The sequence below is a fragment of the Chiloscyllium plagiosum genome, chromosome 13 (assembly GCF_004010195.1).
Source record: "Chiloscyllium plagiosum isolate BGI_BamShark_2017 chromosome 13, ASM401019v2, whole genome shotgun sequence".
In the NCBI taxonomy this organism is placed as follows: Eukaryota; Metazoa; Chordata; class Chondrichthyes; order Orectolobiformes; family Hemiscylliidae; genus Chiloscyllium; species Chiloscyllium plagiosum.
Window position 1 is genome coordinate 56,361,481 of NC_057722.1, and position 24,355 is coordinate 56,385,835.

General features: G+C 40.5%; 1 protein-coding gene across 13 annotated transcripts in view; it reads right to left on the bottom strand.

Moving 5' to 3' along the window:
• Nucleotides 1–24,355, bottom strand: part of dlg1b (discs large MAGUK scaffold protein 1b) — a 471,082-nt gene that overhangs the window by 373,734 nt on the left and 72,993 nt on the right. The gene's annotated exons all lie outside the window — the stretch shown is intronic.

Here is a 24,355-nt window from a genome sequence, read left to right on the forward strand (position 1 = left end):
ATGAGGGGCATGGATAGGATAAATAGGCAAAGTCTTTTCCCTGAGGTGGGGGAGTCCAGAACTAGAGGGCATAGGTTTGGGATGAGGGGGGAAAGAGGTGGGGTGGACCTGGGGGGCAACTTTTTCCACGCAGAGGGTGGTGCGTGTGTGGGGTGGGCTGCCGGGGGAGGTGGAGGAGGCTGGTGTAGTTGCAACATTTAAAGGGCATTTGGATGGGTATATGAATAGGAAGGGTTTGGAGGATATGGGCCGGGTGCTGGCAGGTGGGTCTAGATTGGGTTGGGATATCTAGTCGGCATGGGACGGGTTGGATCGAAGGGTCTGTTTCCATGTTGTACATCTCTATGACATCCATTCCACCACCGCCCCCATATCTCTCTCTCCCCACCCTGTGCTCCCACAAAGACCAACATGTCCTCCCTTTGATACGGGGCTCAACATTGCTTACAATATTCCAAATGTGGTCAGACCCTCCTTGTACAGCCACAACAGTACATCTCACTTCGTGTATTCTAGCCCTCTTGAAATGAATGCAAACATTGCATTTGCCTTCGAACTGTCAAGGGAACCTGCATGTTAACCTTTAGAGAATCCTGATCCAGGACTCCCAAGTCCCTTTGTGTTTAAGATTTCTGAAGCCTTTCCCCATTTAGAAAATAGTCCTCGCCTCTATTCTTCATACCCAAGTGCTTAACCTCACACTGCACTTCTTTGCCTGCTCTCCTAGCCTGTCCATGTCCTTCTGCAGCCTCCCCTCTTCCTCAACACTACTTGTCCCTCCACCGATCTTTGTGTCCTCTACAAACTAGCAACAATGCCCTCAAGTCCTCGCCCAGATTGTTAAGTAGAACCTGAATGGCTGTTGTCCCAGCACTGACCACTGTGGAACTCCATTAGTCACCAGCTACCGTGCTGAGAAAGACCTCTTCAGTCCCACTCTCTGCTTTCTGCCAGTCAGCCAATCCTCTATCCATGCAAGTACCTTACCCCTAACACCATGACTCTTATCTAATTAGCAGGCTCCTGTATGGCACCTTGCCAAAGGCCTTGTGGAAATACAAATTGATCACATCAATTGGCTTTACTTGTCTAACTTGCTCATTATCCCCTCAAACAATTTCAACAGAATTGTAAGATGTGACCTTCCTTGACGAAGCTGTACCAACTCAGCCCTATTTTATCATGCACTTGCAAATACTCTGCAATCTCATCCTTAAAGTGGACTCTAAAATCTTACCAATGACAGATCAGACTAACCGCCCTACAGTTTCCCTTCTTAAACTGGGGTGTTACTTTAGTCTATTTTCAGTCTGCGGGAATCCTCCCTGACTCCAGTGATTCCTGAAAGATCACCACCAATGCCTCTACGATATTCCTCAGAACTCGAGTATAGCCCATCTGGTCTTGGTGATTCATCCGTCTTCAGACCTTTCAGCTTCTCCAGCACTATTCAGGTGATGGCTACTACACTCCCCTCTGCTCTTCCCCGACTTTCCGAGTTCTGGTACACTGCTGGTGTCTTTTACTGAAATCTGATGTAAAGTACCTGTTCAGTTTCTCTGCCATTTCTTTGTTCCTCATTACTACTTCTCCAGCTTCGTTTTCCAGCAGTCCAATGTCCATTTTTGCCTCCTACCTTTCTAGATATGTTTTTTAAAAAAAAACCTCTGGCAATTTTCTTTAATATTACTAACTCACTTGCTTTTCTTATCAACTAGGACAACGTAAACACCCAATTTCTATTCAGCAAAAGCATGTGTTGCCAATGGATTATTTTTTTTCTCTTTGTAAACCTGCTATAATGAAGGGGAAGAGTGTTGTAGACTGGACTGTCAAAGACTGTCAACTGAGGTTAGGCTTTGCTAAGGCTGTAGGCCCTAGGATGACTGGGAGGCTGGATCTCAGAAGGTTCCTGGCTTATTAAGAGTATCCATGGCAGGAACATGACATCTTTAATGTAACTGCAGGATGGGGAGGGGTGGAGATTACTGGACCCCTGAAGTGGCTGCTTTCTGTCTTTGGGGAGGGGGTAAGGAGTTGGTCGGAGTCAATATTAGTAGCCTGACCAGCTTTCTCAGAAGTCCTGATGTTTCCAGCGACAAATTCAAGGTGTTTCAGGTCAGTGCCTTTCATCAGAGCTGCCTTAAAGATGTGAATGATTGAAGTTCTACCGGCATCCTGCAATTCTAAGACTCCTTTCCAACCAAGCATTGTGAAAGCATCAGTGGGCAAACCAGAATCCTACAGTTCCTGAAGTTTTAAGTTCCTATGTTAATTACCAAACAGAAATTAGGCTACAATATCACAACTTTATTACCTGTGTTGGTCAATGCAGAATGACTTCTACTGGGTATAGCTGTTTATAACAAAGTCCTGTCCCATTGTACTGCTGGCATAGTATTCATTTTCACATATCATTGGCAATCCATTTGGCTTTCAGTTTTCAGCAGATCGCCCTGCAAACAGTGGTAAAAGTCCTGGAATCCTTTTTAAAACCATTAAGAAAAGTCAATCTTATTTGGCCAATGTATATCAGTGATTATAGCTATAAGCCTCATTTGGAATCAATTGTTTTGAACAGCTGGAGTTTTGAAGGAAGGTGCATTCTGCACAAATGGGAATGTGCTGTGATTCATGGGGAGAAAAAATGAAATTGGTTTCTTTACTGAAACATCATAGCCTGGTCAATGTATTTTCATTCTTTGACATGAATCGCCGATGTAACTTCTCTGCTCGGCGGCACGGTGGCTCAGTGATTAGCGCCTCACAGCGCCAGGGACCTGAGTTAGATTCCCACAACTGTCTGTGTGGAGTTTGCACATTCTCCTAGTGTCTGCATGGGTTTCCTCCAGTTTCCTCCCACAATTCAAAGATGTGCAGGTCAGGTGAATTGGCCATGCTAAATTGCCCAGAGTGTTAGGCGCATTAGTCAGGAGTAAAGATAGGATAGGGGTTTGGGTAGGTTACTCTTCAGAGGGTCGGTATGGACTTGTTGGGCTGAAGGGCCTGTTTCCACACTGTAGGGCATCTAACCTAATCTTATCTGAGCTACTTCATCAGTAACCTTTCATTATACAGTCAGAGATGGAATAGCCTCTGATGGTTGTTTAATGCTCAACATCATCTCTAATTCCTCAGATACTAAAGCAGTCCACATACACATGCAGCAGGATCTTCACAACATTCAAGTTTGAGCTGATTTTGGCAAGTAAAATTTGCAGCAGACTGATGGAAACTCTTCACCTCCAACAAGAAAATCAAACTAACAGTCAATTACATTATCATCACTGAATCACGCTTCAGCGGCATTCTTTCGGTCGTAATTGACCAGGATTTCAACTGGACTAGCTAAATAAATAATGCAGCTAGAAAATACTGGTCAGAGATGGGAAATCTGCAGCACATAACACATCCACCATCTCCACAAAGCCTGTCCATCTACAAGACAAGTCAAGATGTGATTGTAAACACTCCATTTGTCTGGAGGAGTGCAACTCCTACAACACAAACTTGATACACTCCAATCAAAGGCAGCTCACTTTGAAAGCATACAATCTTTGCACAGTCAGCACAAAGTGACAGTGTGTACCACATACAAGGTGAACATAGAACATTACAGGCTCTTCGGCCCTCGATGTTGCGCCGACCAGTCATACCAATCTGAAGCCCATATAACTCTCACTATTCCATGTACGTCCATATGTTTGTCCAACAATGTAGTTCAACAATTCTAGAAGCCTCCTTCAAGAAAAGCTGAGAAAACTGCAACCACAACACAAAGACAAGAACAGCAGATACTTTGGAATACTTATAAAAGTTTCCTTCCCAACCACAAAACCATCCTGAGTGGAAACTGTGCTTACAGTTCTCTCTCAGTGGCTGGTTCAAAATTCAGGAACTCCCCAACATCATCATGGACACACCTACAACAGATGGACTGGAGCTGTTCATGATGATAGCTCAACTGCCCCCTTCTCAGAGAAGATTCAGGATGGACAAATGTTGGCTTTGTGAGAAATGCCAACACATCACACAAAAAATGCCAAAATAAAACAAAAAATGACACATATTTTAAATATGTTAAGTGTTGGTAAGTGGAGATATGGGCCTATTAAGTATTCAAACAAATAAAAATATTTAGCTTTGACAAGTTGTTTTCACAGTCAAGGAACATGACAAGTTATCAGCTGTGCAAAGGTAGTTGAGAAAAGTATGTCAAACAGGAGATAAACACTGGATTTAATACATATTTATTAAACCTCAAAATAAAATGGACTTCAGATGGATCCCTCTCCAGTGTTTGGTATTTTTAACACCCTAGGCTGAAAAGCACCAAGGTGGCAAAGTTTCTAAAAACTTTCCAAAATATTCCTCATGTAATTTGAATCAGATTTTTAAAAAAAATCTTCTTCACTATTTAAGAAAGGAGTGAGCAGGGAAATCAGAAACCTATAGACCATTCAGTACAACATCAATTTCTGATAAACTATTTATAACTATGTCACCAGCACAGACTTGTGGAGAGAATGTAGCATAGGGGTAATGTCATTGAGTTTGAAATTCTGAGGCTCTCAGAATCCGACCACATCAGCTGGAGGAATTAGAATTGACTGAAATACATTAGATCAATTTTTTTAAAAATTAAAGCCACCCCCTTTAATTAAGCCATGACTTTATTGATTGTCAGTAAAATCACACATGATTCTTTATTCTTTTGATAGAGTCTGGTTTACATGTGACTCCAGGTTCTCAATAATAGTTGACTAGTAATTGGCCTCTGAAATGGCCAAGAAACTCACTTCAACAGCAATTAGGGATGAACAACAAATGCTGGCCTCACCACCAACACCCAGATCCTAGGAAACAATAATAAAAAAGTAATGAATACTTGGACTGGTCTACACATATTCTTGAATGGCTGAATTGCCTACTCTTGATCCTATTTTCTCACGTTTCTTGTACTTTTGTGTTTCAATAAGTCACCCTTATCTCTGCTCTTAATTTAGATTGTAAATTTCCTTAAATCAGAGGTGGGAAATCAAACACCTGAATGTTGTAACAAAACTTGTCAGTCACTGGAAACAGTTAATTCCATTTGCAGCTCATTTCCTTTGAAGAAAGGACTGCCCACCAAACTCTTAATACCTATAGTTATATGTGAACAGTTTGTGGTCTTCCGGGCTAATTAGATCATAGAGTGCTTACATTTTAATCATGCTTTGCAATATTTTTAAGCTTATTAACTCACAGCTGGAGAAGAAAATTCCAGAAAATATATCAACTACAAGAGGTCACAGGAATTAAGGGTAGCACAGCCAAACAGTAATACTGCTTTAAATAATTTCTCATTAAGCTCAATAATATTTTGCACAATATTCAATATTTTGCTTATATTTTCAGCACAAAGCTGTTATATAGAAATTTCTTTTGAAGATAAATCAAACTATTCATTACTAAAGAGCCTCCATTTGCCAACCTGATAACTTGGTTCTGCCATACTTGGCCTACATTCAACAGGTTATATCCAGTTCTCTATCTTAATCATCAACATAATTACATATAATATAAATTCAATTTCATTAAGTCAGTGGTCAACCAGAGCAATTGTAATATCATTTGCCAGTATTCATATTCTGTAAGATATTTAAAACATGGTGAAAATTGTTTGTCTAATTCAAGAAACCATGCATTCTGACAACGATGTACTGTAAATAGGGATACGAGTCAAGAATGTGGTGCTGGAAAAGCATGGGTCAGCAGCATCCGAGGAGCAGGAGAATCGTCGTTACAGGCATAAGCCCGTTATCAGGATTGAGGCTTGTGGGCCAGGGCTGAGAGATACATGTGAGGGGGGTGGGGTTTGGGGAGAAGATAGTTGAGAAAGCGATAGGTGGATAAAGGTGAGGAAGGTGGTGATAAGTCATACGCAGGAGTAATGGACAGGACCAGAAGGGTGGGGAGGGAAATATGTCTCTGGTGGTGGGGTCTGTTAGGTGGTGGCAGACATGGCAGAGGACGTTGCATTGTATGCAAAGGTTGGTTGGGTGGAAGGTGAGGACCGGGGGGTTCTGTTCTTGTTGCATTGGGAGGGGTGAGATTCAAGGGTGGTGGCGGGGGGTTATGTCCTTCACCTCACATCATCCTCCGCCACTTCCGCCACCTCCAAATGGAACCCACCAAACATATTTCCCTCCCGACCCCTATCGACGTTCCGGAGAGAACATTCCCTCAGTGACTCCCTTGTTAGGTCCACACCCTCCACCAGCCCACACCCCACTCCTAGCACATTTCTCTGCCAACACAGGAAGTACAAAACCTGTGCCCACACCACTCACCTCACCTCCGTCCAAGGCTCTAAGAGATCCTTCCACATCTGTCATAAATTTACCTGTACCTCTCCAATGTCATCTGCCGCATCCGATGCGCCAAGTGTGGTCTCCTCTACATCCTGGAGACAGGACGTCTTCTTGCGGATCGTTTCAGAGAACATCTCTGGGACACCCGCACCCACCAACCCCACCGCCCCATGGCTGAACACTTCAACACCCCCTCCCACTCCGTCAAGGACATGCAGATCCTGGGCTTCCTCCACTGCCAAACCGTTACCACCCAATGCCTGGAGGATGAACGCCTCATATTCCTGCCTTGGGACCCTGCAACCACACAGGGTAAATGCGGATTTCAACAGCCTCCTCATTTCCCCCTCCCCCACATTATCCCAGTCCCAAGCCTCCAACTCAGCACCGCCCTCTGGACCTGTCCATCACTCTCCCCTCTGACCTACCACTTTCTCCCTTACCTTCATCCACCTATCGCTTTCCCAGCTACCTTCCCCCGCAATCCCAACCCCCACCATCTGTTTCTCAGTCCCGGCCCACAAGCCTCATTTCTGATGAACGGCTTACGCCTAAAACATAGATTCTCCTGCTCCTCGGATGCTGCCTGACCTGCTGTGCTCTCCCAGCAACACACTCTCGACGCTGATCTCAAGTATCTGCAGTCCTCACATTCTCTTCCTTGTCAATAAGGATATCACCATTTTATTAAAATTTATCCTCCGAAACATGAGTGATTAGAGTAAACAAAATCCCATTTCAAGAGCAGATGTTCTGGTCATGCAAAACTTGGCTACTCCATTTCATTTGACCCATGCCTCAGTAGTCCAAACGTTACTCTACATTCCTGGCAACCTGAAGACTGAATTTGCTGGTCATACATCTTTATCAAGCCTATATGCAAGAACACACTTATTAGGAAAAAGAAGAGACAAAACAGTCTAATTGTAAACTCAAACTTTCCCACCTATCCCAGGTAATCTTTCACCAAGAATGTGCCTACCTCTGCCATGAAAATATTTGAAGACTCGGTAGCTCTCTCTTTTAAAGTTGGCATTCCAAAGACTCCTAACATCAGAATAAACTCTCAGTATGGTCTTAAATGGGTAAACCATTATTTTTAAAGGTAACCCCAATTCTAGATTCACACGCAAGAGCAAACATACTTTCCACATCCCACCTTGCCAAGCTCCCTCAGGAGAACATGGAAAATTAATGTAAAATGCTCACATGAGCATCCAAACATCCAAAATGATGGGCATGGAAAAAAAGTTAAGCAGTGCAGATATACTGTGCAAAAGCTAAACAGGATGGTTAAAAAGGCATACTTTCCTTCGTTGTTCAATCCTTTGAGTATAGGAGTTGGAAATCACATTGAGGCTGTATAGGATATTGGCGAGGCCTCTTCTGGAGTACTGTGCCCAGTTCTAATTGCCCTGTTATACAAAGGATATTACTAAGCTAGAGAGAGGGTTCAGAAGAGACTCACTAGGATGTTGCTGGGATTGGAAGGTTTGAGTTATAAAGAAAGGCTGGGATTTTTCACCGGGACATACAAGGTTGAGGGGTGACTTTATATTGATTTATAAGATCATGAGGGGCATAGATAAGGTTATTGGTAGGTGCCTTTTCCCTGGGATGGAGACTTCAAGACGAGGGGCATATTTTTAAGGAGAGAGATTTTAAAATAAAAAAAGACATGAGCAGCAATTTTATTTTAAACCGAAGGTGGTCCACATATGGATTGAACTTCCCGAGGAAGTGGTGGATACTGACCCCATTAAAATGTTTCAAAGACGTTTAGGGCCAGGAGCAAGGAGGTGGAACCAGTTTAGTTTGGGATTATGTTCAGCATGGATTGGTTGGATCAAAGGGTCTATTTCCATGCTGTGTGACTGTATGAACACTTTTCTTATACCTGAGCCCTTTCAGACAGTCAGCTGGGTTTGAATCCGATGTTTAGATCTGCGTCACAAAATAGTTTACTAACAAAAAGTTCCACTCCTGCTGTGAAAACAGCCATATTTAATAGTCTCCATGACTAACAGAAAACAAAAAATTGCTTTCTGTACCTAACAAGAACTATTTACTACAAATAAGATTCAAACCACACAACTATTAACCGTTGACATATTACTAACTCCCCTCTAAACCCCTCCTACACACACACATGCAGACAAAAAAAAAGTTGAGTGTTTTGGTGGAACGGGGGAAAAAAATATCTTGGGAAGCAGTTCAATGGTCCCAGTCCATAGGGTTTACCACTATGATTCTTTTAGTTGCCAGGATTTTGGGTTGTTCAATCTCACCTGTCCAGGTTCTTTTCATCTCTATGCAGGGTGCATAGGCAGTTAATAGCTAACTTCAAAATCTGTGGTTAAAGGCCACAGTTTACAGCAACTAGTGAGGCAAAATAAATGGGCTCTCTTCTAGCTTTAAGCATTTTACTGGGAGCAAAGATGAACTAGCTGTTCGGCTACTCAGGGATCACAGCGGTCATCAAGCTTTGTAATCCATAATATCAAAATTCCCAAAACCAATCAGCTACCTGTTACCAGCCAAACTTCACTTTGACACAACTCCTAGTGCCAAACCATTCATAAAGAGCCTTCTCCACTGCTTGGAAAGAAAAAAGCAGCAGTGTAAACACGAGTTCAGTAACTGGGGCAAAATAATTTACTTACAGTAATTAAAATTCAGGTGGTACATTAGAATGCATTTTACTGAAACAATAATTCTAAAGATGCAATAGAATTTACACTTGACAGGTTATGAAGCAAAGTTCCAAATAAGGAAAAAATACAGAATAGCTGAGAGTGTAAAATGCGGTCAGCTTTTCAAGTGCAATACACTCACACCTGTCAGTTTTTTTTAAATTCACTAGTCTAGTGATATTTTGTACTTCTGGAACATGTGGGACTTGAAGCCAGGCCTCCTGGCTCTTCGATCGGGACACTACCACTGTACCACAACACCCTTCACAGTTGCCAGTAGTAGCTTTTGTAACCATATCCCCAGATGGCATGTGCGCATCCAAGGGAGGAAGGAGGAAATATTTTGAGGAAAAACAGCTCATCACATCAGCAACTGAGTAGTCATCTACAAATTCTTTAATGATAAAGCAAATGTTTTGAAAGCAAATTAAAAGGGATGTTTTCAAAATGTCGTCTCTCTACCTCTGGTGTCCTAGTGGCTCATCTTCCTTTCTCACCACACACATTGTGATATCAGGCTACTTCACAACAATCAAAATCCACCAGTTCATTAGACCCGATTGCAATTCTGTAATGACATGGCACCTATTCGATGTGGGCTCTTTTGGCACAGTGGTAGTGTCCCCTTCTTTGAGAAGGACAAGGTTCAAGACCCACCTGCTGTACAGGTGTAAGAGCACACATCTGAAAAGTTTGCAAGCACATTGAAAAGGTAGATTTTTGTTTATCAAAGATCAGAATCCAACCCCCGCAAATGGAGTTTAATGCAAAAAACTGAGGTGATTCACTTTAGAAGGAGCAACTGGAATAAAGAGTACTGGGCTAATGTCAATATTCATGGCAGTGTAAATGAACAGAGAGATCTCAGTGTCCATGTCCATAGATCCCTGAAAGTTGGCACCCAGGTTAAGAGGGTTGTTAAGAAGGCAAACAGTGTGTTAGCTTCTATCGATAGAGGGATTGAGTTTCAGAGCCATGAGGTCATACTGCAGCTGTACAATACTCTTCGAGTATTGCATTCAGTTCTGGTCACCGCATGAAAGGAAGGTTAGAGAAGCTTTGGAAAGGATTCAGAGGAGATTTACCAGGATGTTGCCTGGTATGGAGGAAAGGTCTTAAGAAGATTGGCTGAGGGACTTGTGGCTGTTTTCATTAGAGAGAAAGTTGAGAGGTGACTTAACTGACACATACAAGATAAATCAGTAGAAAGTGAGGACTGCAGAAGCTGGAAATCAGAATCAAGAGTGCGGTGCTGGAAACGCACAGCAGGTCGGGCAGCATCTGAGGAGGAGAACTTACATTTCGGGCATAAACCCTTCATCAGGAATTCCTGATTCATTCTCCTGTTAATCAATTGCTGCCTGATCTGCTGTGTTTTTCAAGCAACACACTCGTGATACAAGACAGTGACAGCCATTTTCCTCAGATGGTAATGGCTAGCACAACAGGACATAGCTTTAAATTGAGGGGTATAGATATAGGACAGATGTCAGAGCTAGTTTCTTTACGCAGTAGTAAGGGCATGGAACAGACTGCCTGTAATAGTAGTAGACTTGCCAACTTTAAGGGCATTTAAATGGACATTGGATAAACATATGGATGAAAATGGAATATTGTGGGATAGATGCGTTTCAGATTTGTTTCCAGGTCAGCGCAACAAAAGGGCGTGCACTGTGTTGTTAAGTTCTATGTTCTATAATCCTGCACGAAGACATCAAGGCTAAAAATTGTTATTCTTCATACAAAACCCATAAACTCTACCAGTTCGAAGAATGGAGGCAACAGTTAGATAGGAACACTGCCACCTGCTGGTTCTCCACCAAACAACATAATTGCAATTTGAAACTGTACTTTCATTCCTTCAGTATTGCTTGGTCAAAATCCTGAACCACACTTCCCAACACCATTGCACCTACATTGCATGGACTTCAACAATTCAGGGCAGCAGCTCACAACCACCTTCTCAAGCACAATTATGGATGGGCAATAGATGCTGATCTAGCCAGTTACAACTCATCCTTTGAACGAATAAATGCTTAAAAACTAGAATTTGTCAACCTCAACAAAGATGTAGCTTGATTGGTGCATGGGAGCAAAATGCAGTCCGCTTTTCAAGTGCAATACACTCACCTGTCACATTTTTTTTTTTAAATTGACCATTCTAGAGAGGTCTGTACACACTTCTGAACTAGGTGGTACATAATTCCACTGAGGTAAGTGTGCACTGCTTCGGCTACTTCTGAAGAAATCAGCACATGCTGCACAGATTAGGATTGTCTTCTGAAATTCAACAAGCACCAATTTATTCTTGGGCAAATTAAAGGAACTAACTTAAAGTCAACATTATTGGTACTAAATATCCAATTCAGTGGTATTGCTTTCATTTAGGAACAATAAAATGATAAATGATGCTTCATACCAGCCTCTCTACAGTTGTTTCAGTGGTAACAAAAGCGGAATTTTAGGTTAACCCTGAATGAGATGCTAATAAACTGTTTGATACATGAATTAATAATTTTTAAAAAGAAAAAAAATATAAATGATAGAAAGTGCAATTAGTTTTGCTCAGACCATGTGCATAGGTTCAGATCTTTTTTTCTTCACTCATGGGACATGGGCATCGATGGCTGCCCAGCATTAAATGCTTGTCCCTAGTTGCCCTTGAGGTGGGAGTGGCGAGCTGCCTTCTTGAACCAATGCAGTCCTTGTGTTGGAGGAAGATGCACCAAGCCATCAGGGAAGGAGTGCCAGAATTTTGACCCAGTGACAGTGAAGAAACAGCAATATGTTTCCAAGTCAGGGTGGCGAGTGGCTTGGAGGGAAATTTACAGGTGGTGGTGTTCCCACTCATCTGATACTCTTGTCCTTGTAGATGGAAGTGGTCAGGAGTTTGGAACTTACTACTTATGGATCTTTGGCAAATTTCTGTAGTGCATCTTGCAGACAATAGACACTGTTGCTATGAAGTGTCATTGGAGGAGGAAGTGGACGTTTATGGATGCAGTGCCAACCAATCAAGGCTACTTGATTCTGGGTGGTGTCAAGATTTTTGAGAAGGTGGTCAGAGCTGCACTCATCCAGGCACATGGGGAGTGCCTTCTAGATGCTGGGTAGGCTTTGAGAAATCAGGTGGTGAGGTACTTGCTGTGGTATTCCTAGCCATTTACCCCCTCTTGTAGTCACAGTATTTATATTGAGAGGCCAGAGTTTCTGGTCAATGGAAAACCCAAGGTTGTTGATAATGCAGGATTCAGTGATGGTAACATCACTGACTGTCAAAAGACAGAAATTAGATTGTTGCTTATTGGAGATGGTCATTATCTGGCATTTGAGTGACACAAATATTACTTGCCATACTGAGCCCAAGGTCCAAGTCTAACAGCGTTTGAGCATGGACTGCTTCAGTATCTGAAGAGTCATGAATGGTGAGGAACATGGTCACTGATGATTGTGCAATCTCCACTTATAACCTTACGAAGGGAAAATAATTGATGAAGAGCAGCAGAAGATGGTTAGGCCTAGGATGTCACTACTGCACACATGTCCTGGAGCCAAGAAAATTGACCTAACAACCACCACCACTTCCCATTTGTATTCTATGATTCCAAATGGAGCATTTGCCCATTGATTACAGTTTTGCTCAGGCTCCTTGATTCCACCTTCTGTCAATGTGGCTTTGACATCAGGGGTTGTCAGGTTCACCACTGGAATTCAACTCTTTTGACCATGTCTGCACCAAGGTGATAATGAGGTCAAAAGCCTGAAGAAGGGCCTGTGCCCGAAACGTCGAATCTCCTGTTCCCTGGATGCTGCCTGACCTGCTGTGCTGTTCCAGCAATAAAGTTTCAACTCAAAAGCCAAGTGGCCATGGTGGAACCCAACGTAGGCATCAGTAGGCAGTTGTTACTAAACAGGTACTAATTGAACAGCACTGTTGACAATACCCTCCATCACTTAACTGATGATCAAAGATAAATTGATGGAGTAGTAATTGGCAGGGTTGGAGCTGTCCTGTTATGTGTATACTGGATATACTTGTGAAATTTTCCACACTGTGGTCAGGTAGATACCGGTGTTGTAAATGTACTGGAACAGCTTGGCTAGAAGTGCAGCAAGTTTTGGAGCACAAGTCTTCAGTAATACCACCATGATGCTGTCAGGGCCCATAGCCACGGCAGTAACCAGTGCCACCAGCCTTTTCTTGATATCACATGGAGCGAATCAAATTTGCTGAAGGACTTGTATCTGTAACACCAGGGACCACTGGTGGATGTTGAGATGAATCATCCACTCAGCACTTCTGGCTGAAGATTGTCATGAATGCTTGCTTGGATCCCATTTATTGAGTATATTTCACGACAAATTTACTAATCAAATAAGCATTACAGAGCAAGAGGCAGCCATTCGGCTCATTGGGCTCTTCAAACAAGCATTACCTCATGCCAGTTTCCTGCTTTGCCTTCATACCCTTGCACATCAGTTCTATTTAAATAATCATCCAACGCATTCTTGTAAACCTCAACTGCGCCTCTCTCCACCACACAGTGCTGAACCATCTTCAGCTGCTTCATTAATGACATACAATGTTCAACACCATTCATAACTCCTCAGATACTCATGCAGTCAATGTTCAAATACAACAACACTACCTGTACAATATCCAGGCTTGGCCTGACAAGTAACATTCACAGGGCACAAGTGCCAGGGAATGACCATCTTCAATAGGAGACAATTCAATCACCAGCCCCTTGACATTCAAGGTATTACCATCACTGAATCCCCCATTACCAACATCCTTAGGGGTTACCATTGACCAGAAACTCAACTAGACTTGCCATACTCTCCTGTTCATCAGATGCTGCCTGACCTGCTGTGCTTTTCCAGCACCAAACTTTGACATACATAAACAGTGGCTACAAGAGCAGGTCAGAGGCTAGGAATACTGCAGTAACTCAGCTCCTGACTCCCCAGTGCCTGCTCACCATCTGCAAGGCACAAGACAGGAAGTGTTGAAATACTCCCTCCTTGCCTGGATGAGTGCAGCCCCAACAACACTCAAGAAGCTTGACACCACCCAGGACAAAACAGGCCATTTCATTGGCACCACATCCACAAGAATGCACTACCTCCACCACTGACACTCAGTACTCACTGCTGCTACTGCTACTATCTACATGATGCACTGCAGAAATTCTCCAAATATCCTTAGATAGCACCTTCTACATCCAGAACGATATCCATCTTGAAGAACAAGAGCAGCAGATACATCATCTGCAAGTTCCCCTCCAAATCACTTACCATCCTGACTTGGAAATATATCACCATTCCTTAACTGTCGCTGTGTTAAATTCCTGGAATTCCCTCCTTAAGGGCATTGTGGGTCAACCTACAGCAGGTGGACTGCAGCAGTTCCACCACCACCTTCTCAAGTGGGAACAATGGCCTAATGGTATTATTGCTGGACTCAACAATCCAGAGGCCCAGGTAACGTGCTGGGGACCAGAGTTCAAACTCCATAATGGTAGATGGTGGAAACTGAATTCTCTAAAACATCTGGAATTTAAAAAGTCTAATGATGACCCTAAAACTTTTGCCAGTTGTCAGAAAAAAACCCATCTGGTTCACTAATGCCCTCCAGGGTAGGAAATTGCTGTCCTTGCCTGGCCTGGCCTACATGTGACTCCAGACCCATATTTAAATGTTGTTGACTCAACAGTCCTCTGGGCAGTTAGGAATGGGCAATGAATGCTGGTCTTGCCAGTGATACCCACATCCCACGAATGAGTTTTAAAACAACTTTCAGGCAGTGCATCGCATACCGTAACTACTTTCTAAGCAAAAAAGGTTTTCTCACATTTTATTGCTCCTTTTGTGAATCACTATAAATCTGTACCCTCTGGTTCTCTCTCGAGCAGGAACAGTCTCTGCCCATCTACTCTATCCAGCCCATTCACTGTTTTGAAAACCTGTATCAGATCATCTATTAGCCTCCTTCTCTCCAAAGGAAGACAGCCCCAACTATTTCATTTCTACAATCAAATGGAATTTTTTCATTCCTGGAAGCTTCTTGTAAATCACTTCTGTACTCCCTCCAATGCACGCACAGTCTTCCTACATTGTGACATCCAGAACTATACATAATACTCCAGCTGAGATTGAACGAGTGTCTTTTACATGTTCAATATCACCTCTTTGTTGTTGTACTCTATGCACCTATTAAAATACTGCTTTCATTTCAATGTTGTTAAAATACAATTCTGCAAAGGGATGAAGTACATGACTTCTCCCTCTGCTCGCTGCATCCTGCATAACTTTCTAATGGAGGACTTGAAATTATCCAATAGTGGCCTCTAGAGCTGGAAATCACAGTTGAGCTGCAAAATTGATATGATCAAATTCGTTTTGAGTAGAAATACTTTGGTTAACTGTCAAAGGAAAGTTTATGTCAGTGCATTAGACGGAGAGGCTGCATTTAAAAAGATGCAACTCGCAACTCAAATGCAACAGCGTTTAAATAAAATGTGAGGATTCTATAAAACAATTCAGCCTTTGAGCACAAAAGAAACATTGGTAGACAAATCTTGGCTTTGAAGCATTTCTTTTAACAGATTTTAAACTATTCCAGAAAGGCAGATGGATGGTTATTTTCATCACTGCAACAGATTAACCACAAATTCCTGATGACAGAAGCCTCTTTCCACTCAATGATTTGCTTAATCCCAATGATATAATGGAAACAAAATAGGATTGTGCTTTCACTCCCACTGACAGTTTAATCCCAAATCATTCAATAATTATAAACTTTGATAAGCTGAACAAGTGCTCAACATTAACCGCTCAGTTACCTTGGAAAACCACAACAGATCAGATCTGAATGTTTTCGTCAAGCCTTTCAAGATGAAGGATCTCATTTCTGGTTGCAAAGATTGAATTGTACTCAAGTTACATCATTAGAACTTTTCCACAAAATCCCAACAATGGGTTTTCTTAAAAATAAATACACAAGAGAATCTTATGGCCAATATCTAACTTCTGCTGCGATCACAATGAAAACCTTTCCTTAACCCCATCCCTTCCGCAATCAATATGATTGGGCTGAAATTCAGTATGGAATAACAACCTGTACTTTGGAAAAAGAAAGAAAAAAATACTAGTCCTTCCAATCAGATTTGCTATATAAATAAACAAAACTGAAACAGTTCCAATGTCATAAGTAGCAACCTATAACCTATCCATCACCTTTCTTAACATGTATTCAAGTCTTTGTCACAATTGACCATGCCATCCTTCTCAAATGCCACTCCTCGACTATTCTGCTGCATGGAAATTCCCTTTATCTGTGACATTCCAAGCTATCGAGACATACACAGAAAATAAAGTTAAATTATTTCTTAAACCCATTTCCCCATCACTATTTTTGGAATCCCTTGTAGATCTTAGCTCTGATTTTCTTTTTCCAAAAATTGTCCTCCAATTCTCTCCATGTGGCCTCTTTGCAACAACATCCAAAAGTCAGACACATTCTAAATGTATGCAGACAACACCCAGCTCTACCTCAACACCACTTCAATCATCAAGCTCTCCACTATCTGATTCCTCACAAGCCTATGGACATTTGGGACTGGGTAGGCAAAAAAATTCCTCCAGCTGAATACTGGGGAGAATCAAACCACATTATCATCAGTTTATATTACAAACTGTAATGCAAGGCCACTGACTTCAATCATCTCCTTTGCAGCCAAAATCAAACTAGATTGTTCAAAACCTTAGGGCCATATTTGATCCAAAGATGTCTGATCACAGTTGTACACCATAAACTACCTTATTTTGGATTCTGCTCCTGCTTTAACTCCTCTGCTGTTGAAACATGAATAGACTTTCATTATTTCTAGATTGTACTGTTCCAATACTTTATTGGCCAGTATCCATCTTCCACCCATATATAAACTCGACCAAAGCTCCACTGCTCTTATCTCAAACCTTTAGTATCATTCAGACATTAAACCTGCCAATCCAGAAATAATTATGTCAACCACCACTGGGGTAAAAAGTCTCATTTTTGTTTCCATGCCCTTGCCCTTTTTATCACTTGATTGCCTGCAGCTCAGCAACACATCCCGATGTTGAGCATCCACAATTTCCTGTTCTTTCAGCTCTGGAATTTTGTCTCAAAACCTTTCCACCCCTCTACCACTCTACCTTTAAAATGCCCCTTGAAACTAACCCCAAGAAAAACTTTTTGTCAACTGCCCAAATGATACATAAATGTGAGATTTTACTAATTCCTATGAAGTTCCTTGGGATACTTTACCACATTAAAGATGCTATGTAAAACAAAAATTGGTATAAGGACAGTTCAAATGGCACATCACCTTTTGAACATCGCACCAGCATCGACTTAGCACTTCTGTATTCTTTGCATTTTTTTTTAAGACATGGTCTTTCATATTCCGTATGGTTTCAAATCAAGGTCATAATGAATGCAAAGAACAAATAGGATGCTAACTGTAAAGGTTTAACTTCAATAGTGGTGGTAAGTTATCAAGTTTACTGAAGCATGAAATGACATAAGTTATGTCAATGCAAACTATTCATTTAAGTCAATGCAGGGGACCAAGGAACCCCTATTAAATACGTAAGGGGCATAATTTAAAACAAAATTAAGAAATATTTTGTAGAATTTATTTCCTTTTTGACTCAAAAGTATAAAGCATACAAATTGTAAATGCAAAAAAATAATAAATTGAGGAAAAAGAATTTAAAATTGCAAAATTCTCAAAAAAGCTGTATGAACATTGAAAGTAATATTTTTATCTTATGAAGATGACAGATCCCCTTCAGAGAGCAATTTTACATTAAAAGATCTTTGATATTCTAATCTAACAGATGAATGATCAATAAAAGCAATGTTATTTTGAAAAAACAAAACAAACATTACCGAGGAGCTTTTTTGGTCAGTTTCCATGGACATAGCTAGATAAAAGCAACATTCAATTCTACCTTTATGCACCAAGGTAAAGAAACCGTTCCACCCCCACATATAAGCAATGAACTGCTTCTGACATGCTTTAAGACTCGTTTGCACAGGAACATGTACCAACCTCACATACACCAGACTATTTACAGAAAGGTCTCACCTTATTTCAACAGTACGGAAAATGTAGGTTTTATCGCACATCCACATTGTGGTTTAATTCAAGTAGCTATATTAAATGTATTCATTTCACTTAAAGACTAATTACTTACTTTTAAAGAATGAAACATGAATTTTAATAAACCGCCCAATTCATTTCAGTAATCAAGACACAAGTGCACCCATGTTTCATAAAGCTAACTTGTCAGGTAATTCAGGTTAAGTATTTGAAGCTAAAATAGATAATCCAGACGGGTGCATTATGACTGGCATAATTAGAGATCTAATGGGGTTGCTTGTCTGCACATGCACATCAATGGTCAAGGAAATTGAAACTCAATATGGTCTTTCTCAAGTTTTCCCAATGTAACCATTGCAAAATTAACAGCTGACAAACAGGTGGTAACTACAGCCACAACAGTTCTAAGCTGATGGCATTGGGGAGGGGGATGAGGGAAGAGAACAGATCCAGAAGAAAATCAAATAGCTGTAGCCAAATTAAAATAAATAACTCATTTGAAAATCTGGTACAATATCTATCCAACCACAAAGAAGAAAGCACACAAGACAAGGAATTTAAATACAAGTAATTTTACATGTTAATTCAACACAATCAATTCACAGAAAATGCTTACCTTTGTTGTTACAATACAAAGACAGTCCATCCTTTGAGCATATCTAATGCATTAAAAAAATCAACAGTTCATTCATTTAAATTTTCAACGACCTCAAGGAATACTAGGAGATTTTAGGGAAAGATTGAGAAATAAAAATCCAATGGAGATTAAAAAGACCAAACTTGCAGCAGGTACTGTTCCTGTAGATTGAGGACACAAGCCGAAGCATACATGGCTGTTTGTTCGTTCCTTAGCAGCACTGTATATAAAAGGCTTCAAAACCCATACACTTGACGCTGTAGTTATCCCAATCTAGAGTTAAAATTTATACAGCAGCAGCAGAGAATTGCGGAGGAGACATGAGTTATCAGCAATGGTTAGCAACCACAACTCCCACTTCATTAACCCACTCAAATCCATCCACCTAGTCACAGTAAAGATCTGTCTTCCAAACAGCTCAGTGAAAAGCTTTATCTGCTGCATGCACTGATCCCAGTTAGCACCCTCGGATGCAGGGAGAATGAACTGAGTGATAAATGGATCAAGTTTTAGCTGTCTGCAAAATAATTAACTCCCATTCAATGGAACATTCGATAGGGATTTTAAAAGCAGCAATGGGGAAGACTTAAAACTAAAGATTGTAACGGAGTAGGAAAGAAAAAGAAAATGAAAATTTGGCACCTAAAAAGTCAGACCTATTTAAAAGATGATTGGCTAACAGTACAGAGTCTACAAATGGCAGCTGCTGTGTGTCACAACACCTCTCCTAGTGGCAGCACAGTGACTGCCTTCAACTCCAGATAGGATGGCTAGCCTCCTTCATTAAGAAATAACAAGTGCAACACAAAAAGAATTATACACCACAAACCGAAACCATGTGAAGCAATGCTTTAAGCAAATTGCCAATGGAACGCCTTTAGTTGGAATCATTTTAAAAAATAAAGTCAGTTCTGTAAGCACAACACATTTAAGTGTAATTGAAAATGGACTGGTACAAAAGATTCTTTTGATGACCAAAGACCTGCATTTTACATGATGCGGAGGTGTTGGATTGTGATGGACAAGATCAGAAGTCACACAACACCAGGAATATAGTCCAACTGGTTTATTTGAAATCAGAAGCTTTCGGAGTGCTGGTAAAGTTACAGTACAGGATAAAAGTATGACATCTGAAGTTGGGGTGTACTTATCCTACTTAGGGCTCTCATTTACAAGGCGGTGGTAGGGCATGAAGAAGCAGCACTTGATTTTAAAAGTTTGTTGCGATATTTAGATGCCTTAAGAAAACATTATAAATTCATTGCTAGGAATCAGAGACACTTTCCCCCTAAGTAATCAAGATAGTCAGAAATTCTGTAATAATATAATTCACAACTACAGGAGACCTAGGTAAGGGTCCTAGCTGCTCCGAAGGTATGCAATAATGCCTCTGAACAGGTTGAAAACAAAATAACTAAAATTCACATACTGCAAAAAAATGAAACGATATCCCAGTGAATATGCTAAGTATATATCATAACCTCAAATTTCTGACAATCCTATTTGTGCAGCACAGAGTCGCTGAAACAAAACTATCTAAACTTTTGCCTTAAAACCACATGGAGCTATTAATTTGTATGACAGCAGTCAACTTATTTGTCTGTCCTGACCAGTTCAACTTAGGTGCACTGTCAGTTTGATGTAGTCTCTTCAGTGGATAAAATCTAAAACATATCAATGAGGCAGCACTGCTAAATTCAAACAAACATATAAATCTAGCAGCTCAGAGTTACCAGAAATTCAAAATGGTGGTGGTGATGATGGCAGGGGGCCTGTGTGCGTGGATGTGAAATATAAAGTGAAAAGCACAACATGGTTGAAACACAAACCTTATTCTTCAGTCTAATACAACTTGGAGATCCCATATTTAATTATGCAATTATATTTTAATTTAGTAATTAATTAACAGCAATAGTTTTGCAAAATCGACAATACATTTCACATTTTCAAGTTCAGTGCACCAGGCTCCATGACACAAACAAGGAACATATCAAGGCAAAAAATTTGATCTCCCTGATCTCAAAACTAGAATTTGATACATAAGACATCTTGAAGCTCAAGTTAAAGCTTGATCATTCAGCATATTCAAGGCACAGGTAGACAGATTTCTGATCATTAAGGGAATCAAGAGTTATGGAGGCAAGAGAGGAAAGTGGAGTTGAGGATTATATCAGTCATGGTCCCCTTGAATAGGGAGTAGAGTTAATGAGCTGAATAGCCTACTTCTACATCTACGGTTTTATATGCCAGAAATATCTCAACATGCCTGCATAACAAAGATGACATGCCAAGAGTTGGTCTAACAGATCATACCAATTGGCACAGTTCTAACTTCTGATGATAAAATTCCTTTAGATTGAATATAAATGAAAGCAAGGTTACTATCACAAATCAAAAAAAATCAAACTGCATAACAGAAGCAGCTGAAGGATAGATACAAAACATTGACATTGGCTTAGGTGAAGCAAACTATAAAATGTATCAGTCCCTACACCAAATCTCAGGCAGATATTTCTTAAAGATCATTCAGACATCAGTGGGAAGTGTGACTGCAGAATAGCTGACACAGCAGATCAATTTAAAAACCAAATCAAGCAAGAATTATTTCAAAGAGAAGAAAAGAAGCAACACAGCGTTGTGAATATTTTCAGCCACAGAACGAGAACGAGGTGGTCAACAGTAAGAGGCTACAAAGTCAGTGACAAATGGTATGGAATACCCATAAAGTAGTGAAAAATATTTGAAATTAAACTTTACAAAGCAAAACACTAACCAAAGATTCTTATTTTGTTCTAGAATTTAAAAGCATCACAATTGATTTCTGTGTAGATTACTTAGTCTACAACTCTCAATTATACTGATTTGAAATGGTTGCAAACTAGTGATATAGCTTTTAAAAATACATTCAAAGAATTCTTTGGCAAATCAGATTTTGTTCGACTCATTTAAGAGATGTTGGTATTCCAGTAGGCCAGCATTTATCATCCATCCCACTTATTCAAAAAGCAGTTAAGAGTCAAACACATTGTGGATCTGGAGTCACATGCAAGTTAAACAAGGTAAGGAGAACAGATTTCCTTGAAGGACATTAATGTACCAGATAGACATTGGTTACATGGTCAACATTAGATCAACATTTAAATTCCTAATTTTAACCAGGTCACCAGAACATTAACCTGAACCTCAGGATTACTGTTAAGAGTGTGGTGTTGGAAAAGCACAGCAGGTCTTTCAGCATCTGAAGAGCAGGGAATCGATGTTTTGAGCAAAAGCACTTCTTCAGGAAGGGCCCAAAGGGCCCCTTTTGCCAGAAATGTTGATTCTCCTGTTCAGTGGATGCTGCCTGATCTGCTGTGCTTTTCCAGTACCACACTCTTGACTCTAATCTCCAGCATCTGCAGTCCTCACTTTCGCCTCACGATTACTAGCCCAGTAACAATGCTACTACCCCATTGCCATCCCTCTAAGTAATTTTGCTGCAGAACAGCTCGACTTCATTGCAATTAAGACAACACAACAACTTGTACATTCAATGCTTTTCCTTGTATGTTCCTCAAAAGGAAACTACTTCGGACAAAATCACTACCAAAAATTCAAGAAAAAGATAGTCACAAAGAGAAACGAATTAAACTACAATAATGGTAAATCATGTTACAGACTCTTGTTCAATTCAGTTAGACAATTCTGTTTGCACATGGATGATCCACTCAGTGATAAAGGCGCCTTCAATATATTATTCAAGAAGGTGAACTGCAACTTTTGTCTGCACTGAATTACCCATATTAAAATGAAGTATTTCTTCCAGTAGTACACAATCCAGGATATTTGTCACTTATCAGACTAAATTTATTCTATTAAGTTCAACACTGAAGGAAACAAGTGTCACTGCAAATTGAGAAGGTGCACTTCAGGTTTTTTTTTTTACAAAAAGCACAATAGAATTCCAAATAATGTCTTCTTACAGCAGTTACACATCCCAAGGGAAAGATAATTCAAACTCTTCCAAAGACAACAGACGGCAAGTCAAAACAGAAACTCTAACCTTTCCTCCATCTCCCACATGAAATACATGTCTTGCTATTCAGTTCCTTTCCTCTAAAGGAGAGTTAATATCAGAACTTCAACAATTGGACATAAAACAGCCATCCATCATTCCACAGTACTTGCCACAGAGCATCAAAATGCTTAATCAGTACGAGTTCAACTGTACAATGTAATGTTGGTCTTTATAAGTAAAAATTAAAATTAAGAACATTGGTACAAATCAGCCTTTTATTTTGGGTAGGGATTGAGAAGCAAACCAGTAGAAGTGAAGTTAAGCTTGCTTACCTTGTCACCTACAGCTAAATATCACATCATTTTAGGCTACCAACACAAATTATTTTAAAAGACTTTGGTTATTGAGTTTGTGTAAACACCAAGCAATTTTTACTCTTGTTGTTCATAAATACACAACATTGAGCTCAAATTCTTTTCATTAAGATACAAATGTAGACAGAGTAACAACACATTATGAATGAATAGTGACCTTGAATCTAGAATAACAGTCCTGGAAGTGAGGGATGCTGAATGCATGTAGGATACTTCCACGATGTTAAGGGTTATGTAGCCTCGGTGAATCTCATTCAGTAAATTAGATCAGTACAGGAATCTGACTTTGTGGATAAAAGTACCTATAGCCAGGTTAACAAAGTTGTGGGTCCTGAGTTTTTGAAAATCAATTTTGTCTGCAAAAATTGTGAATTTAGCAAAGTGACAAATGGTGAGCATAACGCAAGTCGCATTATCAAGATGCAAGAGACTAAAGGCAGACATCAGATATGACTAACAAATTGAGGCATATACCTTTGAGAAATAATATTTTATTCATGTGTACAGAATATACTCAAATGCACATCATAGAATTCAGATTTTTCCCTTATATCAGTCAAGCAAGTCAACTACACAAAACATTTTTGGTATAAAAATTGATCAGCAAACACTATAGGTATATAATGGTTCGATTGGACTTGCACAAAACATTGAATTAAATGGAAATAAGATTTCACAAGCTTACGAAGGACTGGTTACTTAGCATCTTTAGATTTTTATGCAACGTTTCACAACATTGAAAACTTTATCTGTGTCTGTGTTGTGACTATAATTTTGTAATACTTTAAAACATGATCTGCTCACTTTAGTAATTGCTTGTTGTCAGCAATATCACTACATACCTTGATAAGAAACTGATGAGGAGGATTCTTGAATACCATAGATGTGCGACCAACCTCATTACAGAGAGGCTTAAAAGAAGCTAACCTGTAGCCCAATACAAAGGGCAATTTTGTAGAGGGCGGAAGGAGGAAGGTTGGGCGAGAGAGACAGAGCGAGCGAGAGGGCGGGCGAGCGAGAGCAAGCGAGAGGGCGGGTGGGCGTGCGAGAGACAGCGCACGAGAGAGAGAGAGAGAGACAGACAGCGCACGAGAGAGAGAGAGAGAGAGAGAGAGAGACAGCGCATGAGAGAGAGAGAGAGACAGA